At 37.0% G+C, this 23,423-nt stretch overlaps 1 long non-coding RNA gene across 3 annotated transcripts; it reads left to right on the top strand.

The window, feature by feature from the left end:
* Positions 1–7,383: 7,383 nt before the first annotated feature.
* Positions 7,384–23,366, top strand: LOC107200673. 3 transcript variants are annotated; one of them, XR_001519705.3, is made up of 4 exons: positions 7,384–7,528; positions 9,592–9,662; positions 16,955–17,058; positions 20,261–23,366. It is a non-coding gene; the product is annotated as an uncharacterized LOC107200673 (long non-coding RNA). The 3 variants fall into 3 exon arrangements; XR_004496035.1 differs by lacking the exon at positions 20,261–23,366 and adding an exon at positions 17,551–20,242; XR_004496034.1 differs by lacking the exon at positions 20,261–23,366 and having other exon boundaries at positions 16,955–17,540.
* Positions 23,367–23,423: the final 57 nt, after the last annotated feature.

Genomic DNA, 23,423 nt, shown 5'->3' with positions numbered 1-23,423 from the left:
TGCAACTGAAATATTAGATTGGCTAATATAAGGAGAAAAAGGCGCTTTTTTTTAATGCTGGTTGTGTTCTCTATTCTTTAAATATATTCATTAAGTGCATGCATAGGTCTTTCTGGCTTCAGCTAATAACAGATGTTTTAAACATGATGTAGAAGTTCCACACAGAAGGATATTTCTCTCCTATCAACTTCAGTTTGAAGCATGAAATATAATTATCCTTATATCATTATCTTAGCCTGCATAGTTCAAAGAAATAAGACACAATCTGGAAGTGTTTCTGTGCCAAAAAATGTGCTAGCCTTTTCTTCTAAAATCTGAGTAGCAGTTAGGAGGGAGAAGCGAGAATCCTTTCTGGGTAATGAAAATGGGAGTGTTTTCTTTACTTTATGTTCTAGCACAAAGCCCAGTGTCACAACCACCCTTCCTTCACAGCTAAAGCCTAGGATGAGAGCACTCAAACTGTATGGAAGACACCTAAGTCAAAATAATTTGCTTTTCAGGCATGCTGAGTGCTTTCTGCAATTGATGCACCATCAATGCCTAAGGAGAGCACAACCTTGGATAACCAGAACCAATTTTCCTGGGGGAAGGAATGTGCCCTGTTCTCTTCTGTATGTCCTGATACATGTGTTCCATACTACTCCAATGGAAAGTAACAATGGCAACAGTATGAGGAGTAAAACAGGTCAGAATTTGGTGCACCAAACAAAATAACAGCTATTTTATACAAGTCTTTGCATTCTCTAGGTTTTCTCTAAAACCTTTCTAAATCAAGGTGGAATCAGCTACTTCATGTATTAGGAACTCCGTTTGCCTGATGGTTGAAAGGTACAATGTGGACATTTACACAGGAGTTAATCACTGTAAATTGTTCTTAGAGTCAATGGTCATCTAGTCAGTCTTATTAACACAAACTGTGGAGATACTGTTCTTCACCTTAAGCAGATTTTTCATATGGATCTTAAAAATGGATCCCATGCTAATAGTTCTCATTGTTTTCCACTGCCAGCATAGATTACTAAGTCAGCTGTAGTGGGATAAGAGTAGGAATTGGATTAATAATTCTTTCTTCAGTTATGAAAAATTTCTGCAAGACCTCTTAGGAAGATGAACATCTCCTTATAGAGTAGAATAATAGAATAATTTAGTTTGAAAATGACCCTTAAGATTGAGTCCAACCATAACGCTGACAAATCCACCACTAAACCATGTCCCTCAGTGCCACGTATACAAATCCTCTCAATACCTCCAGGGATTATGACTGTGCAACTTCTCTGGAAGCTTGTTCCAATGCTTGACAACCCTTTCAGTGAATATTTTTTTTTCCTAACATCCAAACTATACTTCCCCTGGCACAACTTGAGGCTATCTCCTCTTGTTCTGTTGCTTGTCACTTGGGAGAAGAGACTAGAGAAAGTAACAGAATGGACAAGAAGAAGCCAGAAGCTTCTCTGTTAGAGAATAATTCAAATATCCAGATCATTCAGGTTATTTACTCCAACAGGCAGCTGTTTTCCCATAGTTTTACTGCTGGAATGTCCAAGCTGGTATATCTTAAAGGCTATCAAAAATCTGCTGATACCAGCCCTCTTCATTACACAGCGTATGCAAATCTTATGACAGCTTCATTTAGGACTGATGTCCAGTGCCTGGACAAGATGATGATGATGATGAGTCCATGGTGATGCAACCAAGTCCCAGAGAATTGCTGTGGAAATTTAGGGATCCTAAGTGGCAAGGACTGGTAATAAATCAGTGTTTGTCATTATCCTTTCCAGAAGTCATTGCAAATGACTACTACCAGTGTCAAAAGCCAGGAAGCCATGAATGCTGCTCTGTCTGAGGTAATTTTTAAATTGAAGGGGAAGGTGGAGCATGGGCAAGTGTTCCACCATTCTCAGCTCAGTGATAGAGTTTTTTGTTTGTTTTGTTTCACTGTGTTTGTAGGTAACATTTGTAGACAATACAGACTGTTATTCCAGATTTTCCAACATGTTTGAGCTCTCAAGGATAGATAAAAGCATAGATGGCACTCACTGCAAAGTGTCTCAGATATGTATTTGTGTATTTGGAACCTTAACAGAACTAATTATGATACCTAGCAGAAGCAGCAGGATTCAGGTGGAGCAAGTTGCTCAGATCCAGCAGCAGGGCATGTGTGACTCAGCTGTCAACAGATGACACTCAGTTTCATGTAGAACTTAGCACCACATTGCTGCCCACTGCTTTACAAAGAACATGGGTCAGCATTATGCTTAGAATTCCAGGGGAGCAGACTGGAGTTCCCACCAGATTTCAAGCAGCAGATTTTACTTGAATGTTTCAAGAGTTACAATTTACTGTAATGTGGAGAATAAGCACAGCTTCCTCGATAAACCACAAGACTTGATAAGTTTGCTGAAGCACCTTCTTTTATTTTTCTCATAATATAACATTTTATTATGATTATGATTTATTATGTATTATGAATGATATTGAAAACAAAGTTATGGAATAGTAACTGATTACATAATATGGGGTCTTAATGTATATTTAGTTGGTACACAAAAGAACACAAATCTCTTGGTTAAAATTAAAATTTTCAGTTAAACCACTCACATGATGGAAAGAACCCAATGATCACCAGTCAACCATGTTATCCAGGAAACTAAATGCATAAGTTGTGGCACTTTTATCTTACTGCTAAAGTGAAAGTAATGGCAAGATATCAGCTATAGGCATAACCAGTTATACTGTATTGGAGGCTAACTAAGCAATTAAGACAAATGACTTCATGCTGCAACACTGAACACAGAAGTTGTAGACAAGACTGACTGTGATGGTGATGAAAGTTGTGTATTTTCACGTGTCCTCATGCATACACACACACATTCCCTCTCTGATGGGCCGTGTTGTTTGCCCTAAGATAAGAATGCAAGGTGAGTATTTCAGGATGAATTTTCTGGACAGATCCCCACCTCTGGCAGGGACATCTGCAGGATATGTCCAACTTGAAAATGGGGAACACTCACTTTTGGACTGGTGAGTAAAAAGGACTAAGATCTGGTTGAATGGGGAGATAAAGTCCTAAAGAAGCTACATAGATGCTTTGTTGTTTTGTAATGGCAAACCTGCGAGGCCAAAAATGTTAAACCTGTATGTTTCTAGCTGGATCTTCTTATAATCCTTTAGACATAAGGTGTTGATCAAAACTGAGACTAAATGGATCTAACCACACCTGTGTGAAATTTAGAAGGCAAGGGGGTCTCAGTGAAGCTTGTGACAAAACAACCTACTAAAATCCTTTCTAGTACTTGATAGAGCTGTTGTTTAAATACAGCATTGGTGGTATTTAGATATGGTAGTAGCAAAAATTCTAATCATAATCAGCCACAAAATCACTGTGTCCCACTTCTCAAGCCTGGCCAAAGGCCTTCTCTGGACTATTCTGCCACAGTGACAAAATCTTTTACATAAAGATTCTTCTGTGTTAAAAACTGACATTTCTGGAGATATTTAAAGTTTGGATTGAAGATCTACTTTTACAAAATTATGGGCCAGCCAGTCTAAAATGCCTACAGAATAAACCAGCAAAGAATTTTGAAGACTGAAACATGGAAAGAATTCTGAGCCAATAGGATTTGGACTATAGCTAGAACTGCAAATGTTCTGCTCTGATTACATTAACATGTCCCTTGAAGTCTGGTCTGCTCTGGAATTTTATTGCCATATCTTAACATATATTAACACATCTCACATAAATCAAAATAAAAGTCATTGCTTTTACATGAAGATTTATGGTCTCCAAGTCCTGGGAACCAGAACTGCAAGCAACAGTGAGCAATTTAAAAATTTTAAATGTTACAAAGGACATTATTTTTTACTAATTGCATGATAACCAGAGATTCACTCATAGACATTCAAAGCCTTTTCAGAAGTATTTGTCCCATTTTGACTGGCCCACACAACTCATCAGAAACTCTGCAAAATGGGCTTTTTATTGCTTGCCCCATCACTTCCTGAAGCTGAAAGATCCCCAGGAAGGAGACAAAGTGACTGCTGCATGCACTGGCAGACCTTAGCCTTAAATAAGACCTTCATCATATGAATCAATGATCTGATGCTGAGGCCAGTCAACTGATTAAATCAGTAATTCCTCCTTGAAGAAACCTAGGAAGATCACTTTCAACAGCCTGAGCTGTTTCTCTTATCAAAGTCACTCTTCTGAAAGGCACCACACACAATTCATTGGCTGCTGTGGGAAGGCTCCAATCTCACAGGCCCTCCTTTGCTCCCCTTTGCTTCGGTTCTTACTGAATCCTGTGTTTTACCATCGTGGCTACCGTGTGAAGTGACAGCCTGATCTGAGCATTGTCCCTGGTGATAGCACTTTGAACACAAGCAATCTGGATGGACCTTCTATTTGACTTAGTCCAGACACAGGAAGCACGAGGCTGAGCTAAAGGACAGGCCATTTAGGCCATGCAACCAGCAAAAACCAGGGAGGCTTGGGCATATTTGGGGAGGGCTTCTTGATTTACCAAAGTGATACCGAAGAGAAGTCTGTCTGCAAAGTAGTTCTGTTGCCACAGTCACTATTGGTGCTGACACTCTTGTAATCAATCTCAGAGCAGGAACTTCTGGGTATATAAACAACAAAAATATGTGTCGCCTGAGTCTTCTGTGGCTTTCACCAAAGGCACTGCCACTACCATCACACATTATTTCATGTTGATGAAAAGCTTAGGAGAAGAATTGGACTCAAAATCAGACATTGTGATAAATACATCAAAGTTTTTTGGGCACTGAATCTTTTAGTAAATACTACTAAGCAAATATTCCGCTCTTAGCAAATCAGAGTTAGAGAACAAAGCAAAAGTTTGTAGTTGGAAAAGACGCTTGGTTGTACCATGGAAAAAGTGTAAATGGTATCAAATGGCACACTCTCCATGGATGGGGCTCCACCCATTTATGGTAGAAGAGGACTGGGCCCAGCATCTTGGTCTGTGTTCAACTAAAGCTTCCTCCCACAAATTTTGAGCATCCCAGTTCTGCTGGCTCAAGAAACATGATACTCCCCAGCATGAAGCATTCATTGAAGGTAGAAAGAAGGGTAGGAAACTTGTCTTTTCTTTCATTTGTTTCATCCAGTTGCATGATTTCGTACTTTGCCCTGGAAAGACACATTTTATGAAAGAATTTTACAGAGGCTCCTGCTGCTTAGAAGATCCTGCAATTCATTTTACTATCAGCAAAAATGAGTGACCAGCTCAATTTCCTACATGAAGCCTGCAGTAGACAGGTTCTCAGGGACCAAGACAGATGAAAGAACTGTCATACTAAACATATTCTTTGCTTGATTGTAAAATGGACAAATAAAAGTGAACTGGGGCGCGGGGCGGGGGGAGAAACAGTTTTGACAAGTACTGTGCTCAAATAGGCTGCTTTCAGAGAGAAAGATTATAATTCTGCTTCACAAAATTCTGACTGATGTGATGATTTGTAGCTCCCATGACATATCAAGAGGCAGTTTAGGCATTTGTAGATTTATACTCCTTTAGTCAGTCACAAATCACAAAGGAGCCTTCATACATTAAAGAAAACATTAAAGCAAGGGACTGGAGTCACTGTAGCACAGTTATGGAATCAGAATCATGCCAAAGTGTGTTTTACTTTAATAGAACTCTCAAATTTGTCTTTGGTGATAGTCTGATAAACAAGTGTGGAACACATGCGTACACAACACCTAATTTGACACAACAGGAGCAGACAACTAGGGGCCTGTGTTGAAAAACACCAAAAGAACCAATCACTAGTTTGGACTCCACCAGTCTCTGCACAGATTTGCAGAGCCCTCTTTATATGTCTGGAGTCAAATTTAAGATTTCATCTTAAAGGAGTCTAGGTCACACATTCCAAAATCTCCATAAAACTAAATCAACATGCGTAAGCAGGAAAAAGAGACTGCTCCTCTGAGTCAAATCATGGGTGTAGACACAGCACAGTTTGCACACCAAGTAGTTAATGGTTCACCATCAAGTCAAAGACAGTATCAAATGGAGATCCATGAAACGCCCTTCTGGGTTTAAAGTTGTTAGATATTTTCATTAACAGCTTATATGAAGAAACTGATAGAATGCTTACATTAATTAGTCAATGACACAAAAGAGGTGAGATCTATGAGAGTGCTGGATGTCTACAAACTGGAGAATTGAGCTGAAAAAATAGTCTTAAATTCATGAAGGATACCTAATTGAACTCATTATCTACATCAATATAGGACATGGACCCTGTGTATTAATGCTGGGTAAGTATGGAGTCAATATACCATGGCATGGTTTCTACCTAATGGGTAGCTTATAGGCTGCTTTGAACTGAGACATCTGAAAGTTTTCCAGTTTGAAGGTGAATGAATGAGAAGGCATTAATCACATTTTATTCTCTTTTCTGACTTCTCAGACAATTTTCAGTGTCTCTTCTCCATGAGTTTTATTCATTCAGGCACTTTAGCTCATAGCGTACTAAATGAGGAAGGAAAACTCAGACAAGGTGATCTTTTATTTTGTACTTCCTGAGTTACTACTATCTTCAGCCTACTGTGGAAAACATCAAAACCATATTAAACAATCTGATTTTAAACATAAGATTTAAAGGTAATATAGACAAATGTTTGTGAACAACCACTTCCTTCTTATCTGAAGTAAGATACCTAAAAACTAAAAGAGATTTGGCTATGTCAGCCATTCATGTTTTGCCAGCAAGCAAGAAGAGAAAGGTGGTATGAAAGTAACTGGATTTCTCCAAACTGTTAATGGGGAAGTATCTGTTCAGTACACTTTCACTTCTGTTTCCTGGTATTAGTAATGTATTTTGCTTCACTTCTAAGTAGTTCTAAGAACAAATGTTACTGGGGTTGGCATGTAATTGTTAATATTTAACATAATTTTTGATGATAAATTATTATTAACACGGCAAAAGCCTCCGCAACAGCTAATCTCTCTCAGCCCTCTGAAGTCACCACTGAAAGGTGTGCTCTCTAGAAAGTTATTTAGACCGAGGCTCTAACTATACTGTCCTTCAGAAATTAATCAATATAATTTAATCAAATTTGTATTTAACCTACAGCCAAACTTGGGCCCTTGATTACAGAAGGAACTAAAGAAGTTTTTCCTTGCTAGGTCATAGATAGCTTTTTAGGAATATTCTTATATCATGCCTGCTGGAGCTATGCAGTAGACCATCTCATTAGATGCTCTAGAAAGTTGAAAGAAATTAAGGCCTTGTGTTAATGAGCAACTGACCCAAGCCCAAACTGCATGTGTGGTTTGCCCGCTCTATGAGTTTGGTGTTGTGCTTGGTTCCTCCACTTTCTCTGTTGGTTATCTGGGATCATTTAAGCAGAATTATGGGCCACTGAATTTCATTTATGTCAAGGAGGCAGGAGGAAGAGGATGTTTCAAATACTTCTTATGTTTGATTTTGTTCAGATGAAAGCAATATCTCCTGACACAACGTCTGTTCTGAAAAGTTGAACTCTGGAGGATGCTTGGTGAGTCAAACTCAGCTATTAGGAGTTGTGACAAGTTCTTGTCAATTTTCAAAGCAGGCATGTATCCTTCAGCAGGAAGGATAAAATTTCCCCAAGTTTACAGTCAAGGGGCACTTGGGAATAAAACTCTAAGTTGCTTGTGACTCATTTTGAGTTGCAAACCATAAGACACACCTAGAGCAAGAGGACAAGTTCTGCACATTAGGTGCATCACCCAATACACCCAGCAACTGACACCATGACTACTGATTATGAGAGATCAGTTGTGAAGTAACTGGGATCAATCCAAATGAAGAGATGTCTTAAAAGAGAAATCCTGAAGTTCTTTTGCCTTATATTTCAAGTAGCACAAGTAACTGTGGTATTAGTTTTAATTTTTACAACCTTCTTTCTTAACACAAGCTTCAATTTGCTTTTAATTATGGTAGAAGTTAAGGGATTAATTATTCATCCTTAATTTTGAGGCCCAGAGGGATTACCCTTTAATGAAGGGAGAATAAATCCACTGTCTGTGGCCCAGGACACTTGTGGTGACAGGTAACAACTAGTTTTATTTGCTGCATGGTGAAAAGGATGTGAAGGAGGAAGCAGAATTACGTCATTGCAGCAGGGCATCTCACCCCCACCAGAGCTTATCTGCTGCTTGTTAACCAGTCAGATAACTCAAACAGGACAAGATGTCTTTTAGTGAGTTATTTTGTGCCGTGGGGTTAACATTTGTCTGGCATCTCCAGCTGCCAGTAAATATCTTACCATTTGTTAAGTGAGAACTAGGAAGATAAACTGGATTTTTGACTGACAGACACTTACTTTACACCAAACTTCCACAGAGCAGAAATCTTCCATATATTTCCCTGGAAATGTGTGGAGTTTCTCCCATGTATAGAGAAGCCCGCTTTGAGGTTACTCCCCAGGGATTAAGTGAAGGAATCTGTGCATGTTATTGTGTCATTTCAGTGATAAATTACATTCAGCTCCTAATCAATACTATTTCTTTTACTAGATTTAACATAGATATCTTGATTTCATGCCCTGTTTTATGTAATGCTGTAATCTACTAGTAGCTCTATTTAGTTTTATACCAAGTAGTAAGAGATTCTGATTAGGATATTTTATCTGTTATCTCTTGCTGGTTTAATGAAAAATTCATTTTATAAATAGACCTGATCTGCCAGATGCAGGTCAGAGTGATTCCTTAAATTTAAACTGTTGCCAAAACCTGAGGCTAAGGCACGCCTTGTCTGAAGCTCACACTCCTCTTGTGACAATTATGTAACAACAAAAGATAGGAAGGGAAATGGATTCTCTCAACAAAGGTAAAATTATTGTGTGAAATAAATCCTGTGTAAGAATACTCTCAAGGCCAGGCTAGCTTATGCTGCTCAACATTGTTGAAAACAGACTCCTGCTCTGGTTTGTTTCAGGAGGGTTCCCAAAAGTGGGCCAATCTGGCTTTGTTTTACCTGCTGGACCACGAGAAAGAGGGGAATATATTGAAGGTCCCTGCTGCCAGATAACACAAAGGGAACTGGAGATTATAGTAGGGATGCAATGCTCTTAAGGGTGTGACTTTATTGTGCAACACCACAGGGATTGCAGTATCTGTATCAACACACTTTCAGTGAGCCTGGGGGCACACCTCTGCAGTTGGCTAGAAGTTGGGAAAGATCACTGGTGCTGTCTGAAATAGCAAATAAAAAATGTGAGGCTTGTGCTCCATTACTGGCTGGGATCAGTGGAAGGTTTGGTTTAACTGAATTTTAAAAGGAAAAGAATAGTCAAGGGAGAAATTGATTCAGATTTTTGACTCTTTATAGAAATCATCTAGTTTGTCAGATAGATCATCCCTCTGTCTCTCACTGAAGGAAGTGGCTGAAAGAGGATTTCATAAGATGATCTGAAGGAGAGGCACATGTTTCAGATACCTAAGAATGTCTGAAGAAAAAAATAAATCACACTGTGGAGTTTAGACACTTCTAGGAGCTGGTAGCAAGTAAGCAGAGGTTTTTTGGACTGCAGTTTTAAATTTGGGCACCTACTTCTTTTTCTGGATTGAATTCCAGGGCACTAGAAGGAGTGAAGGAAACAGACTCCATCAAGACCTCCCAGTCTGAACAGGAGACTTGCACTGCAGGTGAGATGATATTTATTTAAATTTATTTAAATTTCATAAACTTTGGACAGTCTCCATTTCTCAAGTTAGGATCTTTTATCTGATGTTGGTGGGCAGTTACAGCTAACAAGGATAACCCAAGACAAATCCTAAGTAAAAGAACACAAACAGCCCATCTGTGGAAATTAAAATCCCAGGATTTTTCTCTCTTCCCTGCCCCCTCAAAAGTTGTTCATTTATTGCCCTGAATCAAAGCATGTCATTCAAAACCTAGAAGTTAAATAGACGTTGAATTAATGATTTGTGTAGGAGAACTTGCATCTAGAAATTATGGTAAAAATATAGAGTACACTGCAAAAGGAGAAAATAATAACTTTCTAAGAGGAATGCTTGCTAAATTTCAAAGGCTAGTTGAAAACATTGAATCAAACATTGCTCCTCTGTTCCATTAGTATTTATTTCTCTAGATTTTACTAATACGAAATTAATCATTCTCCTTATATAATAAAAGACTACACTTGCAAAATGAACACTTTACTTATTGCTAGAAAACATGTTTAGTTAAAACTCTATGCTGAGACATGCCAGTGGAGGCTTCATGCATCAGTGTTTGCCCAGGCAAAACTCATATTTGTTCATGTAAATGTCCAGCTAGGACACATGAATATTGATTTGTTTGCATAGAAAGATATTTTTGCTGGCAAAAGTTTTTGAAACTGTGGCCTGACATCTAGGCCCAGACTATTTAATGGCCTTTGAAGACACAATGTTAGCAGGCAAATTTTTTTTAAGTTTTCCAATATATAACAAATTTGAAAACCATATGTTCAAATATTCAGGTTCAACCATTATGAATTTTGAATACAGCATTTCAGACAGAATAAGGTTTCACAGAAGGAAAGAGGGTCTCTATTTAAAGCAGGAGCCTGGGAAAATGAAGACATATGTTCAATTCCTGTTACTGCAATAAACTTTACTGACACTGGGCAAGAATCCTAATCACTCAGTCCCTTAGTGCCCAGCTGGAAAAAGCAGGAACACTGGTGCTTATTTTTCCTGTCTTGCTTCATTTGCCTTGAAGGCCTTGGAAACAGGATTGCTTCTGATTATGTACATTTAGTACTTGCAGGAGTAAGACCCAGATCTCAGCTGGAAGCTCCAGGAACCACAAAGAGCAGGACTGGACAGTGTGCAATTAAAAGGGTGAAAACTTTCAGTATGGCATTTCTAAACACATTTCCTTAAGTGCTCCTTAGAAAGGGGGGAGGGAAATTTCTTTTTTTTTTTTTTTTTTCATTTAAGTTCGAATTAATGGAAATATTTATACTGAAAAATAAATCAATATTCTAATGATACTGTAAGAAAAATTCAAGTATTTTAAGATTTAGGTAGCACATCAGCAATTTTACAAAAATGAAGGCCAACAAGTTAGCATTGAGAACGACAACACTAACATCAATTTCTGCTACTACTCTTTAAACTAGTGGTAGAGAAAATAACTTTTTTCACATGAAGCTCTGGAAAGTTGTGTTGGATGGGACAGCAGGTACAGTTAGTTTTCTCTTTTACAAAGATTTGCTTATGAAAAAGGGTGAACACAGCGTGATGTAAGATAGAAAATGTCGAAGAATGTCATTATCCCTTTGCAGCCAGGACTGAACATTAATCATTTTCATGGATGCACACAGCCTTCCACAGAAAACCAGCAACCTTGTGTCACTGGTAAAAATACCACTTTTGTTCACAGTTTCAAGCTTTAATATTTGTAATTAAGCATGTTTTTCCTTATTAAAAAAAAAACAATGCATTGCATGAGGTCATGGATAATAAATATGTTTTCAGTAAAAATGGGCCATAAGAAAAAGAGCATCAAACATGCAAATTGTCTTCATTGTCACAGAACTGAAAGATGATTATAACTATGGCAGCACAAACGTGACTTATACCATTTGACAATTGGCTTTTTTTTTCCACAGTAAAATAAAAGAGTGAAAGCTGCTCCATTTCTGATCAAATGAAATTGTTACATTTGGGTGGGGTTTTTTTGTTTGTTGTGGATTTATTTATTTATTTTTTATTATTTTTCATCTATTTCACTATTAAATGCAATTAACTTCTAAGATTGAATTTTTGGAAAAAAAAAAAGTTCTGTTTGGAAAACTTCAATATCAAGTTAATTCCTTTTCAGTTAAAACAACCTAGGCTTAACAAATATTTTTATTTATTCTCTGTACAAAGAAAGCAGTAAAAAGCATTTCACTCAGCAACACTAGACATCTCTTGGTTCACATTACTGGCACAGAAAAGATTTGCCAGCTTCCAGGAAACTCCCAAGACTTACTACATGCCATCAACATTAATATGTATGGAAAAATTACAGCTGTTTGAAATCAAAGGAAATCTGGCCATGCTCTACTTGAGGGTGATATAATTTCAAAGTGACCAAACCTTACTGAATTTTGGGATATACCTGGGCTAGCAATGGTCTGTACTCACCTACAGGGAGCTTTTCAAAGTTGCAAGATTCAATCACAAAAAGATTAAGAATTTGTTAACAAACAGCATTTTCAGGTCACTGTAGGTACATGACTTTCGGTGGAGTGAAGATCCACATTCTACTCAGATGTGTCACCTTCTGGGGAACAAAAAGTGGTGACTGAGCAACAAACATATATTGCAGTGTGAGATAGCTTCTATTTGGCCAATGAAGTGTTCTGATGTACCTTTTGAGGTCCAAAAACTTCTCTCTAAATAGTGGAATCAATATGAGCATTGCTGAGAAATCATGGTGGTAATGTAGCTTTTTTCTTTACAGCTCTGCTCCTTCCTGTCCTTCTTTATTAGTGTCATTATCAAAATAAGACTTTGATTTTGATAAAAGAAAGGGGTGCCATTTCCTTTTTGTTATGCATACCCACAAAACAAATCCCTGTCCCAAAAGACAACCAGCTCCCGTGGTATTTCACTGCAGAACCAGAACAATTTTGGAATTGCTGTTCCTCTTGCCGCAAGTAACTCTCCCCTAAATTATTCTAGTGAAAGCCCCTTTGATCTGCTTCCTTAGCAAGAGTCAATAAAGAGCTGAATTAGGTGATTGTCAAGTCAGCAAAAGCTTTTGGAGCAACCCTATAATTATTTTTCTTCCTTTCCCCATTTTTCCCCCAAACAGGGACAATTAGCACCATTCCTGAAACCTTAGGCAAACAGTGAAATCCTTATCAGGCCCCACACCAGAAAGCAAAATCTGTGTGCTAACCCTCCACCCTTATTTCAGAAGGGCCATATTTTGCCTCCTATGGAAAGATCTGTGCCATTTCCAGCCAGAGGTTACAGAAAGCTATACAAACCTCCTGCTTCCACATGTGTCTGGGAGTATTTTACACAACTAGGTTATACCCATAATTTATTTGTTCTTTTATAGGGTTTTCTCTCACACAACAATTCCTATCATGTTACCCAGCACTGATCCCAGCTGAGCTCAGACATCCCTTGGGTGGAAATGCAGAGACAGAACTGGTGCATCAGTTTAATGGCACCCACATATCCTTCATGTCATGAGGATCACTGTGTAACCTCTTGGGAGTATCTCTCTGTCCCATTTCTGCTACAGAGCTGTACAAAGGGTCAGAGAAACGGTCAGCAGGATGTGTCCTGAATGGTCATTCTCTGATCTTAATTATTCTGATGTAGTTCCTTTGAATTATAGGTACCATTTTTGCCTGTGAAAAGATGATCTAAGGTTTGCCCTGAACCCTGACTTTATAAACATGGCTTTCTTATTCCCCCTTTCCCTTTGGCTAATGGATGCCTTTACAAACTTCAAGCACCAAGGAAATTTGATGCACCATAAAGAGTGAAACATCATAGAATTTACTTTCTTATTTTTTTACTGAGTACTGAGGATGCAATATGTAGCCTTGTGCTAGCTAGCAGTGTTCAAATAATAAGATGAACTCTGAATCCCATGAATTACAGGAACTCAGTGTGTCTGCTAAATGATGCATTGCTTATTTTATCCACAATATAGGGGTTAACCACGGGCAATACAATTTTGAGAATCTTTAAGAAAATTCTCACACAAGTGTATTAATACCAGATGTATGAAAAATATGCTACCAGGGAAAATATAGATTCAAAATATTATTTAAATGTAACAGTACATATATAGTAAATATAGCAGCATACATTAACAGTTTAATTTAAATAGGGGTTTTTTTTTGTCTTTTCAGTGAAAAATTAGTGAAATTCATAAGCAAATCTTTTCAGTGAAAAATTTCAGGTGATATCTTCTGACATCAAAAGAAATCAAGAAATATTTGCCTGAAAAATAGTTCTTTTAAGAAATAAAAATACATATATTGTTTGTTACTGTATTAAACTGGATAAAGCAGAGAGGGTATGAAATATTCTCTCATATGGACTTTCTGGTTTCTTTATTTCAGGTACAAACTCATTAGCTTCAGATGTTTTCTTATAGTTTAATTCTAAGCTGAACTGTAACCTCGTTATCTGTGTTCCACTGTCCTCTACGAGTAGATGCCCTTGTATCTACAGCAAATATTCTTGGCCACTTGTCATCTCTTATCCCAAATCATGTGAGTCCTTTTTGCCAGAGTCTCTTCCCTCAGATAAATCTGGAATCATATCACAAAAAGCACTGTGAGTTTACAGTCAATTAACTAGTTTTCAGTTATTCAAAAATCTGGTGGTTTGCTTGGCTGAGATAGATATCTGGAACGGGTACTAATCCATTGGATATTTTTTAATTTTTAAAAAGTTAAAAATTAAAGGAAATGTAGTTCTAAGAGATCTTGTTTCTGTTAGTGCACAATGGTTCTACCAAAAAATTTACGTTCAAATGCTGACTGTTTTTATATGTTGTTATATATGCAATAACAACTATTTCAAAAGAGGTTTAATGTAAAGATGTAGTATGTGCTCTGAAGATACCAACTGCTCACAAATTAATTGGATTTTTCCAGAAGTTCTAACCTCCATAAAGAGTAAATAAAGTTCAAGGCCCAGAAAGAGATAGAAAATAAAAAATAAATTAGAGCAAAAGAAGTAAAATACTGCATATATATATAAGAGAAAAAACTCCATTCACTTTACCATGTATGACTCTGTGGGGTGGTTTTCCACATCCACTTATTCATAAGTATGCTCTAGGAACTTGCTTTGCAAAATAGCAAATTCAGTGAAAATTGAAGAGCAGTTTTAGTGTGCAGGTACTAGACATACACACAGGTAGCATGGTTCACAGATTTTTCCTTAGCTGGATATAACCACTGTCATCTTCTTCCATTAGCTGGGTCTGCATCTAGGAACAGAAATATTATTAAATTCTTCATATCACATACTTTAAATGGATAATAATCAGGGCTGACAATGAGGCAGAAAGGGTGCTAGGCATCCTGGACCACTCTAACAACTTACTATAGTCATATTCTTCCTGTTGCAGGTATTTTACTTGAAACTTCTCAGTCTTAGCTCACTCTGTGTTGTACTTCTTTACTGTGGGCCTCACATTTAAATGTGAGCCACACATTTAAAAAATATGTAAAAAGCCCACCACAAGATTTTCAATCAGTTTTTATTCTAACATCACAGCACTTCAGCCTACATAAATGATCAGAAATCACCACTTTCACAGGTATTAATCTTCATTAACCCCCCTGAAATCTTTGTTAAAGATTTATTTATATATATCAGCTGTCCTTCCTCACCAAAAAGTGTCTCAACATCAGGTGTTTCTCATCTTTATTATATGTGCTCATCACACATCCTCATAAAAAATGTGAGGACCAAAATACAGACACACAGCATTGCTTCTCCCCAGTGGTTGTTGGTGCCTAAATATGCTCATTAGAAAAACAGAAAATCATGCTTCTGCTGCACATCATTCACAAGGCATTATTAGCAAGAAATGTTTCCAAGTACTACACTGATTTCTTGGTATTATCAAATTATTACTTAGCAAGCTTGCTCAGCGTCCCCTCATAGTTTTAGATTTATTTGGAGTTTCTTGCTGCTTCAAGCACAGCTTTTAAACAGTCGTTTATATCCTGGTTTTTGACTAATTCATGCTAAATTGACCACCAACATGTATCAGCACAAATTAGAAATCAATAAAGGCCACCTAAAACAAGAACAGATTTTTTTCAATTACCATGGCACTTTTCCCCTTCCCATTATAACAATTCCTACCTTATCATGGCATAGAATCATAGAATCATTTAGGTTGGAAAAGACAGTTAAGATCATGAGGACCAACTGTTCATCTAGCACTGCCAAGTCCACAGCTAAACCATGTGCCTCAGTGCCACACCCACACCTTTTTAATACTTCCAGGGATGGTGACTCCACCACTTCCCTGGACAGCCTGTTACAATGTTTGACAACCCTTCCAGTGAATTATTCCAGTAAATAAAGCTTTCATAACATCCATCCTAAATCTCTCCTGGTGCAACTTGACATTTTCTCTTGTCCCATCACTTCTTACTTCAGAGAAGAGGCCAGTCACCTCTTCATTACAACCTCTTTTTGGTCACTTGGTAGACTCTGAGTAGCATCACTTCATAACAAATTAGGCAGAGATCTCATTTCCTTGTTGCATTCTGCAAAGACAAAGTTTAGTACTTTTCCTGGGAATCCAAAGTTTTCATTGTGACCACAGTACTCTCCTGAGCTATATCATCCCATGTCTTCTTGCAAAATCATGTATTTCCATCTTTTCTCAAGCAGTTGACAAACTGAAAATATTTGAGCCACAATATGTTTGTTTTTCTGTAATGCTTTTATATTTCCTTACTAAAACCTCCATGTAACTCTTAAGCATATATAAAACTGTAAAAATCAGAAGAGATCTTGTGAGGTAAGAAGTTCCTGTACCTACTCAAATACTCCCTTCCATTAATTGTGTTTTTCTCAGAATTCCTGACATAGAAATAGCTTAGACTTAATTTGTATCTTCTTATGTTTTCACAGTTCATTGGAAATTTTGTTGTACTTTTATTACCTGGTTGCCTTCTTATGTTCTTTTAAAAATATTGCTTTCACAAGTGGTTCTACAACCTAGAAAATGTCTCTGAATCTGTGTCTCTGCTCACTTCACCACGATGATACTCATTAAAACTGTTTTCTTAATATGCTTGTATATCTTATAACAGAGCTACAGTATCAGTGCTGTCTGTATATTTCAATCAATGCTTTTTTAAAGCCAGATCTTGGTAACCAACACCATTGTGTGGCTCCTGGCTGTTTTGGATTCTTTTTTTAGCTGTGCCTCATCTCTTATCTTTATGTCTTTACAGGAACGTTTTTCTCTCTTGCACAACAGTGGCCTGAACCACAACTGGGTTCTCTTGGGCTCTGTGTTAGTCTGTTGTCTTAAGACAGCTTGTGGCTGATCTACTAGGTAAGAATTCCATTTCTGAGTATTAACATATTCTTGAAAATACCACTGTGAGTACAATGAGCTGGTTATTCTGATCCCACTGTAGGCAGCTGTGCTACAGGTAGAATTCTTTCTTATTTCCCTACTATAATGCCTTAGTGTAAGGATCATTTCAGTGTCAGTGTATAGAGCTGGTATGGGCTCCTTCAAGTTCTCAATAGATTCAGTTTATGTTTCTTCAGTGAGAACACACATGCTGGTAGCAAGTTTTCTCACAGCTTATTTCAAAGAGAGTACCTGCACCAACAGGTTTTTGTACTCAGAGGTTCCATTTCTTTTCCATTCTGCTGAGATTAGGATGTGCTTTAGAGATAGTTGCTCCACCATATTTGGTCGAGATTTTTGCCTTTGATGAGATTGAGATGTTCCATGTTCTCAGTCTGTTTTCTACACCTGGATAATGTATCTGTATTATTATATATCAATAATATTTATTTGGCTTTGTACCAAAAGGAGATGAATATTCATGCTTTGCCCAAAGGCCGAGCTAAGACGACCAGATCCTGACTCTGCCCCATCCCCTCCAGCCTGTTCAGAAGGCTCTGCTTGCAGCAGAACATGCTTGGCATAGCTCCCAGGGCCGTGGGAACACATGAGAGCTGCCACCATGACTGGAGGCTAATTTAGAGTAACAAACGGATTCAAGGAAGACCAAAGCAGCTCACAAACAAGCGGCAGTCAGAGGCAGAGCTAAATTTATCAAGCAACACATTCTGTCCACTCATTGCTCATTCATCTCTAACGACTCTGTTTGTGAGCATAATTATGTTTTTCTGCAGTGGTTGTTTGAGAACATTTTTCTGACTATATCATAGAGCAACATTCTAACTCACCCAAAATAAAGCTTTTTGTCTGTTTGTTTGTTTGTTTATTTGTTTGAATAATTAAATTCCAGATGAAAGATTTGGCTTCTCCAAAGAGGGCACAGGAGATTCTTTCCAATAACCATGAAAATTATTTTAAATCAGATTTGATCCTAAGCCACAATATGCATAAAATTAATATAGCTTTCTGGGTTATTTTAATACTTAAATGAACTTCAAACCAAACTTAAGGTATGTATGAACGATAACTTACTGTAGCACAAAACAAGCAGGACACTTGAGTCCTTTGAAAAGCAGAACCATATTCATTTACCATTTTTATTTATGTTTTCTAAACTGCTCTTAAGCCAGTCATTATTCTAAATCCAAGAATAATACTTTACTAGATGTGCTGCAAGCCATTTTTAAAAATAAGTTTTAATATTAGAGTTGAATATTTATGGAAGGTAGTAAATATGGTTCAGAAAATCTGACAAATATACATTTGTTAACCTAAAAAAAAAAGGGCATAATTGGATACATCTGAGTGAAGAAAGGTGAAATTTTAAGTGGTCAGTGAAGTATCATAAGTAGCTAATGGGTGATGTCCAACTTAGTTTATCTTTGCTGTAGGAAAACCTACTCAACATGCTCTATATTCACATTAATTAAAAAAATCATCGTAAATTGCTCATTAATATTTTTTCTAGCTGATCTCTGGTCATGCTGTGTGAATTTCACACACAATTAAAGCATTTTGTTCCAGATTATACTTAAAAAATTCTTGCAGCCCTACTGAAATTGGCAGGGCTACAGATGTCCACAAGTTTGGAATACTGTGCCCCCATCATGTCCCAATACACAACTTTAAATGTGAGAACCAACTCCGGAATGATTAATATGGAATAAAATGAAAAGAAAATTCATCAGCAGGGTGTACAGCCAACAATGATCTTTCACTCTGCACTTGAAGGATTACATTCCCCTAAAACACTGGCATGTTTAGTTGTGCATGCTGTACATACTGAGCCCCTTCTGAAAACTGATGTCTGTTTTGAAACACTGGGCTTTTGTGAATCCCTTTTAAACTTTACCTGATCTCATCCTGGGTTATGCAGAAAAATGCTTTTCCCTCCAAGGCTTCAGCTACTCTTGTGTGTCTTTGCTGCTCACCACCACCACCATAACTACCCACTCACATGCCTAAATTAAATGGGAATTTACAGAGAGCCAGACAAGCTCTAAAGCTCACACTTAGTTCAGAACAACCAGAATTTGTAAAACATGCTGTGCAATGAAATGAATACATTTAGAGCCTGGGTCTTGATTGTGGCTATTTGAGAGAATAAGAAAACACACATATCAGATATTAGTCTTTTGACTTGGAGGTATATTCATGCTGCAATGATGAGAGAGGAAGATTACCCTCCAGACCCTGTTCACACCACCCTCGAAGCAAATGGCAACAGTCCAGCAGTCATAAAAGAGGCCAAGATGTGTCAAGAACATTTTTCAACAACATGATGACCTTTATGTTTTCTTTCACATGCTTCTCATTACAAAGCAATTAACAAAAGAAAGGGGGCTTCATAAAGTGGTTGGAAAAGAACTTACAAATTAAATGGTAATTAAATGCATAACAAGAAACTATCAATTCATGAAGAAAACAACAGACAGGATTAAATAGCAGCAATACCTTTAAATCACAGCCTTCATAAAGCATTAAAAATAAAAACATGGTTCATAAATATATGTTTGAATTCAGGAGGAAAACTGCATCTGCAATGAGACAGTTACTGGATGAGCAGACATATTGTTAAAGCAAATTCAAATTTGCCTCAAGAACAATATTTAGGTACTAAAATTTAAGTCTACCAAAAAACATTGTTTCTATAGCTTTTCTTCATGTAGCAGCACAAAACCTATCAGAATAGTATCTGGTTTACATATAAGCCATATAGAAATCTGGAGAAGTAAGAATAAGTAGAATGAGGGGAAAGGAAGAAAACAAAACAACAAAAAATAACTTTCTCCAAAGTACCTCCAAAAATGACAAGACCAGGCAAAAATTCTACATGTAATGAAAGACAGAGAGCAGGAAAAAAGCAGCAAGAGTCAAGAGAAAAGGAAGGATGCACATAGTACTTTTAAGCATATTGAAGTCGGTACTGATAGAGAAATATTAATATTTTATCAGCTTAATAGAATTTCAGCAGGTAAGATTAGAGATATCCTATGATAAGCAAGGAAGGATTTCTCAAACAGAAAAGAAATAAAGCAAGCAATGGGTAAATGGTGTCAAGAGCTGCTAAACAAACCCACAATATTAAAAAATAATATTAAAAAACTACTTTTTTCAGGAAGAGAATTATAACACATCATATCTCAAAAGGGCAAAAGACTCCATGAAAAAGATTGCATCTAAAAACCTCACAACTGGAGAACACTGTAACAGAGGACCAAGGTGCTGATATCAGAGAAGATGCAATGTTGGTACACTGGAAAAAATGTGGAAATCCATCACAAGTACACATTCCTTGTAAGGAAATGTTTTAGAAAAATGCTGGTATTGATGTATTTCTAATTGAGTTCTAAGAGTTGCCAGAATTCAACTGTTGCTTTAAATGTTATCCACTTAAAAATAAATAAATAGACAGATAGATAGATAGATAGATAGATAGATAGATAGATAGATAGATAGATAGATAGATAGATAGATAGATAAAGGTCAAATTTCAAAGGAAATCCTGAAAGGAACACCTGTTAGTGGGACACAAATCAGAGCTAAGCTAAAGTGTAAAGCTCTGTAAAAAGTACTGAAGGGGAGTTTATGGACTTTATAGCAAGGGACATGCCAGAAGCAACACTGAACACACAGGTGTAACAGAGCTACCTTTGTGCCTCTGGCTGTGTCATAGCAGCATGGAAAATTTTCTGCATGCTAGAACATTCACCTTCTGTGCAGATGAAACCTAAATGATTTTTTTTTGTGGCATGGTAGCATTTCTCCAGGAAAAAAGCCAAACCAACAAACAACAGCCTTCCTAACTTCTGTATTTTGTTGTGTACAAGAGAATGATACAATATATGTCATTAAAAAAATAACGTTATTGGATTTGAAGTGTGCTGTATTCCTGGAGATTGAAATCAAACTCTTGAGAACAGGTGAGAATGGAATCAATGTCTTCCTTAAAAAGCAGATGCAGCTTTAGTTCAGTGTATCACTCTTGCTTCTTTTTAGAAGCACAGGCCCAGTACTACATCACCCACAGGGATGGGATTTGTTACAAATAGAATACTCATTTAGTTATCTTCCTATATTGTGTACCTTACATATGGGCTTTGCAATTTCACCTCTTATCACAGCTTTACACATGTAAAAGCTGCTCCATTTTATATTTGACTGAAATTTTGCGTATTAATCAAGGACTGTATGTATGTGTTAGGTAATGTCCAGAACATGGTGTTGAGGCACATACTTAATTTTTACATCTATTAGTGGCATCATTACATTTGACTGGCTTCCTCAGTTATTAAATGTTACTGTGTACCAAGTTCCCTGTTGAACTGTAGTCACAAAGAGGGATGTGCTTGATGAACAAAGTGTACAAGATGAAGGAAGAATTCTCATTCTCTGTGGCTTATAAGATTCTGTATGTCAGGTGAACCAAAGAAAACTGAGGGTAAAGTTAATCCAGTGAATCATTTCAGTTCTCTTCTTTATATGTTTGCTTTAACATGTTACATCTTTAAATTGTAACTATGTTCTTTTCTTAAAATAAAAATTGCTTACAAACATCAGTTCATGCTAAAGTTTATGGAAACAAAATTTTGCGTACACATTTGCAAAATTTCATGTAACAGTATTTTACATGTGCATTGCAGAAGTTGATGGTGATCCACAATAAACATATTTTTATAGAGGAAATGGCCACATGGCCTTCCAGGATGTGACCTAAAGAGCATGACAGTATTAGCTGTCATTGATAATGAGTGTAATTGAGGTAAGAATAAAGAACCAGTTACTACACATAACACAGTATAAATTCCTTCACATAAAGCATTATAAGAGTGCTTACACTGTGCTGTAAACCAACAAGTATCTGCATTGGGAGAATAATAAATTTGCGAAGTAAATTTCTTAGGAAGTACGTAATGTAGGAATTAAAATTGCTGTGCAACTTTAACTGAGTGCCATTGTACTTTCATATAACACTTTGTAAGTGAACCAATTAATTTTGTACCTGCTTTTATTCAGGATTCCTACCTCAGTTTCAAACTGAGTCAGTCAGTGAGTGAGGAAATCTGCAACATTTTACAATTAATTTTCCGTAAGTTCACTAATGGCATTCATCACTGCAGCTTCTGAATGAAAGTTATTTGAAAATATCAAGTAATTTATGTTTTTAGCATTGCTATGAAGACACAAGGCTGGTTATCCCCAAGCTGCAGAGCTACAGCAGAAACAAAGGGCAACTAAAACCAAAAATATTAAGTAAACATGGGTGTCCATTTTTGGATGCCTCATGGTTGGGTTTCTAAGAGCACTTGATGATATGCAGCATTTTATGTACCCAGTGTTAGGATCCCATTGATTCTGTGCCATCCACAGGCAAAAGTGTAAATTGGTAGCAGAACAATTTTCAAGTGATCACGCATAAAACAATTGATTTAGGGAGTTCTTACATGTCTACAACAAATAAAATTCAATTATCTGAACAGCATCCAATGAGGAACTTTTGTTTTCCAGGCCACCCCGTCCCCAATCTCAATTTGTGCATCCTCCAGTTTCTGCAGCTAATGAAGGCAGACTACAGAGAGCAGACTCCTTGGCTGTGCAAGCCTTTTCCACTGAGAGGGCACAGTCCATCCTGTGTAAAAACAGGGAGGGGAGAAAAGAATGGCACAAAATATAATTGGATACTCTTTCATATTTCACTATGAAGAAGGAGAAAAACTTTTTCCTACCTTTTTTTTTTAATAATATTAACAACAATGTGATTTTGCTTAGGATTCTGCTCTTATGGAGCTTTGAGGCTTGGAACAATACAATATTTTTATTTACCTTTGTAGGACTAGATTATGTTGTTAAACTATATTTTAATGATATTGATTCATTAATACAACAAATGTTGTATGAAGCACATTGCAGAAATGTCTCAACAGATAAGATATGCCCTTGTCATAACCTGTGAAATAAATTAAGCACAGCATCTCTGATTCTGTACAGGAGAATAAGGACAGTTTACTTTCTTCTATTTACTCCTAAATTCCTAAATGGAAAATTTAGGTCCTTTCAGTAATGACCCAGCAAGTAGCTGCTGTCTTCTGGAAGGAAGGAGACTGCTAGAATGTATTTCTTCAGAATAGCTTTTTTGATACATTAAAACATTTAGGAGCCTTTTTTGGATTGTACAAAAATCATCTACTTCATATATCAAAAATATGATCTAGAATGATAAATGGTGATTTTACATGTCTTTCCCTTCCCTTCCCTTCCCTTCCCTTCCCTTCCCTTCCCTT

This window comes from Parus major, chromosome 2 (genome assembly GCF_001522545.3).
Source record: "Parus major isolate Abel chromosome 2, Parus_major1.1, whole genome shotgun sequence".
NCBI classification, from domain to species: domain Eukaryota; kingdom Metazoa; phylum Chordata; class Aves; order Passeriformes; family Paridae; genus Parus; species Parus major.
The sequence above is the reverse complement of the archived record's forward strand: the minus strand, read 5'-3'. Positions and strand labels throughout refer to the sequence as shown.